The sequence below is a fragment of the Nicotiana sylvestris genome, chromosome 2, assembly GCF_000393655.2.
Source record: "Nicotiana sylvestris chromosome 2, ASM39365v2, whole genome shotgun sequence".
Taxonomy (NCBI): Eukaryota; Viridiplantae; Streptophyta; class Magnoliopsida; order Solanales; family Solanaceae; genus Nicotiana; species Nicotiana sylvestris.
In genome coordinates, this window is record NC_091058.1 from 111,880,028 (window position 1) to 111,884,746 (window position 4,719).

General features: G+C 35.3%; 1 non-coding gene across 1 annotated transcript; it reads left to right on the forward strand.

Annotated features, from left to right (window-relative positions):
* Window positions 1-4,204: 4,204 nt before the first annotated feature.
* Window positions 4,205-4,277, forward strand: TRNAR-UCU (transfer RNA arginine (anticodon UCU)). The gene has a single exon. It is a non-coding gene; the product is annotated as a tRNA-Arg (tRNA).
* The last annotated feature ends 442 nt before the right edge of the window (window positions 4,278-4,719 follow it).

Sequence of the window (4,719 nt, forward strand, 5' to 3'; positions counted from 1 at the left end):
TATATTCGCATAATATATTGTCTTGTAGTATATATATTGTATCTTGTGTATATATATTCGCATAATATATTTTCTTGTAGTATATATATTGTATCTTATGTATATATATTCGCATAATATATTGTCTTGTAGTATATATATTGTATCTTATGTATATATATTCGCATAATATATTGTCTTGTAGTATATATATTGTATCTTATGTATATATATTCGCATAATATATTTTCTTGTAGTATATATATATTGTATCTTATGTATAAATAATTCTAAGTAATATATTGTCTTGTAGTATATATATTGTATCTTATGTATAAATAATTCTAAGTATAGACAAAGAAATATTGCAAAAAGATATTCATGGGTAGAAGCAATAAATTTTATTACCAAAAATGGCATATCTTTCTTAGTCATCCTTCCCCCAATGGAATGAGCACAACAAGGTACTAATACCACCATTAGAAGGAAAAAAACTAAGGAAGATGTGCCAAAATACAAGTTACATATTATTCTATGTATTATCTCTAACAAATCTCATAAATCCTTCAAGGTTCGGAGGAGGTTGCGTTGGTGGTGGTGGAAAAGAAGCTTGTTCATCACCACTTCCGGGCGAAGCCGAATCCTCCGCAAGTTCCGCTATCATTTCTTCATAAGCTTCATCTATCGCCGGTTGTGCTTCTGCAATTCCAAAGTTTCTTCTTTCCGAGCGGATCCAATCTCTAAACAGTACTGATTTTTCCAAGCTATCCCTCATAGACGCTCTATGATCACCTATTTGCAGTCTTGCTTGACTGAAAGCGCTCTCTGATGCAACAGTTGAAGCTTGAATTGATAAAATATCCCGAGCCATCCTTGCAAGAACAGGAAAATGTTTTTCCCTTGCCTTCCACCATTCCAAAAGATCAAAAGAGCCGTCTGGATTCTCCTTTTCAAGTCCCTGAGACAAATAAACTTGAAGCTCATTTAGATGTGAAGTTTCATCATAATTTTCACCTTGAGACCCCCTGAACTCCGTCCAAGATTTAAGAGCTTTTAAGCCCGCAACTCTTTTAGACGATTGTGAGCTAGACGAAGTAGGGGTTGGAATAGTTGGCCTAGCATGCTCTAAGGCAAGTTGATAAGCATTATAAACTGTTTGAGCATTAATCTTAATTGAAGCTTTTGCATCTGCAAGTGTCGCAATTTCCTCATTTGAAAGATCTAAAGCCTTATAAATATTTGAATACCAAAAATGAGGACCTCCCAATTTCATTGTAGGATTTAGCATTGCAGCAAGACCATAAATAGGAGGGATAGGAAAAAAATATTTTTTAAACTTTTGTTTCATTTCATTTATAGCAAGTTCATAAATGTCCCCACCCTCACCAAATTCAACAAACAAATCAGATAGTGCTGCAATATAAACTAAACAGTTTGAAATAGTAGGATAATATTGCCCAGAAAATGCATTTGTAGCAATTTGAAAATGTTCTAAAAAATCTAAAAGAATTTTAACATTCGTCCAATCTTGAGTAGTAAGCATTTCATCATCATCCTCACCACCTACCCGAGAATTAAACGTTGCATTAATTGGGTTTCTATATTCATATGCTACTACTAAACTTTCGTACATACAATTCCATCTAGTCGGGCAAGGTTTAGGAACCTTTCTTTCTCTAAGGCCATATTCATCACATTTTTTAAAATACTCTCTAAGTCTACTTCTACGGTTTGAATAAAAAAGCCAATTAAGAGCCATTCTAACCTTTTCAATTTCTATGTTTAATATTCGCATACCATCACCGACAATTAAATGATAAATATGACAAATACATCTAACATGGAAAATATTAGTAAATGCAGGATTTAGTGTTGTTGTAAGCATGCCTATAGCACTAGTGTTACTAGAAGCATTATCCATTGAAATTGCCATTATTTTATCGCTAAAGCAAAAATATCTACAAATATCTGCAACAGTGTTAGCTATAAACTTACCTGTGTGACGCGAATTAATTATTCTATATGCAATTATGCATTTTTGCATTATCCATTCCTCATCTATCCAATGACTTGTAACAGTTAGATAATCACAATCATTACCACTTCTACCAATATCAGTAGTAATAGAAATCCGATTAGGTATATGAGTAAATAAATACCGCAAATATTGTTCATATTCATGTTTGAATTTATAAATATCACTCTTAACTGTTGCGCGAGGCCAACCTTTATAAGTAGGATTAAAAACTCTTCTAATATAATGAACCCAATTAGGATTAGATGCAAAAGTATAAGGTAAGCACATAACAGTAATCATCTTTGCTAATTCTTCACGATCTCTATTTGGATCGTAATATAAAATACCTCCGGTGACAGTGTTAATTCCTGGTTGAACTAGATTTGAACCTGTACTAGGGTTAACCGCAGAATCTACACTTGTCCCCTCTAGTTGCGCTTTCATTTGAAAAAATCTAGCCTTATCTCTAGGGTGTGTTTTTATGTGCCTAGTCAAACTACCCGTGCCGCTACGGTCTCCAGTATATTTATGCACCATTAATTTCCCACAAGTTTTACACTTAGCCTTATTTTGTTCTCTTACTTGAGTAAAAAAATTCCAAACTAATGATGTTTCTAGGCGTTTAGCAGGTTCTCTATTAAAAGTAGGAGTTTCTACAGGTGGGTCGACCGGTGCATCAGTTGGGTTATTAAGAGGACTAGTAGGTGTATCATCTAAATCCGGTGCTTGGGTTTCATCATCATCCTCATTTTCCTCATTATTTTCTAAGATGGTTTCATTAGGATAAAGAGCATTCATAATTTCATCATCTAATCTTTCACCTGGTGCAACATTATGATAAAATTCACTATCGGTAAATTGAAAACAAGGGTGATCACTATCAAGAATTACGGAAGGAGGAGGACGTCTAGGTTGGCGACTACTTTCAACTTGCTTATCTTTTCTAGGTCGGGGAGCCGGGGGAAGGGTAGTTGGTTGGCCACTACTTTCACCGGTTTTATCTTTTCCTTTACCAAACATTTTTTTCAAAGTAAATGCCATATTAATTATAATTATGCAAACTAAACCACACAAAAATATATTCTTAAAACGTAAGAGTTGAAACGAGTTTACCGGATTGCCGAACAACTTCTTGAAAATTGAAAATCGTTGAACACTTGAAAACTTCAATTCAACAACTTCACAATTTTTCACGAAATTTCAACAATAAATTAAGTAATTATAGTAGAGAGATTGAGAGAGATTGAGAGATATTAAGAGATATTGATGAATTGGTGAATAAAAATGAAAGAATGAGGGGATATTTATAGTTGAGAAATGGGAAAAAGTGTAATTATATAAAGTTTGGGGTTAAAATAAAGTTTGGGGTCAAATGGCCATTTTTTAAACTTAAAAACGGTCATATTTTCAGCCCAAACGGCTAGATTTTAAATATGGCCGTTGGAGAATTTTAATTTTTTTTTAAAAAAAAAAAAATAGCCGTTGGGCCCGTCAGGCCCGCCAGGACCGGCCCAGGCCCGCCTGACGGTCCCGGGCTAAACGGTCCCGGGCTCGTGGGCTCAAACAAGAAGACCGGCCCGTCACGGTCTTCTGAGGACCACCAGGACCGGCCCACCCAGGACCGGCCCACCAGGCCCACCAGGCCCGTTAGGACCGCGGGCCCGGTCCGGTTCAGGCCCGGCCCACCGAGCAGCCTTAGTAGCTCCGCGCCACTGGTAATGCTGAGATTAGTTATACTGAGATTATCTTTTATTGATTATTTGGTATATTGTATTAATCCTGAGATTTTCAATTTTACTGCTTTATTCTGGAAGTATTAATCCAGTACTATTTTTAATCCTGGAATAACTTATCCAAAATAGTAACCAAACAAGAAATAAAGTGGTACTAAACTTTAATCCCAAGATTATTTGTACTTGTCCACATACCAAACGGCCTCTAAAAGTTTTCCATGATATGAATTGTTATAGGCAAAACCACTATACAGACGAAGATCTGCCGATACTTAGGACTGGTGGTATTGCGCAGATGAGTTTCCTCTCTTTCAACTCAGTTGTCTATAGAGCGGCAGAGGCCAAGTAAGAGATATCTTTAAGTTCCTGACACTATTATCGCGTATTAGGTATTAATTTTGACAAGTATTAGCATTATAGGTACTAATATGTACTTATTATTAATAAGTTATTTTGTAAAACTAATTAAACAAGAGCGCCCATGGCCTAATGGATAAGGCGCTTGACTTCTAATCAAGCGATTGTGGGTTCGAGTCCCACTGGGCGTGTATCCTTGTTTTTTTTTTTTTTTTTTTTTTTTTTTTTATATTTATATTTATTGGGTGGATCCCCCTCTGTTGCGGAACAAACAAGAAAAGAAAACACACTACAGTTTATCGTGTTTATTAGCCAGGCAATGGAGCTAGACCCTGCGATTCCCTAGTAAGCACGTTTTTGCAAATCCAAAAATTGATACCATTTAAAGCGGCCAAATTTTGTTAAAGTTTAAAAAGATAGTATACGACTTACAATTCTTTATGATACTGAAGCAGCTACTATTGTCTATTCGACCCAAACAACTACAATAGAGTAAGATTTTTAATAGGAGCACTTTTGCCTTTACAGAATCCGGGAAAACAAGTCTTATTGGACCGTTTAAGAAGGATTGTAATTGAGCAAATATCATTTATAGTCAAACCTATAACATTCAGTAGCCCAAAATTATAAGAT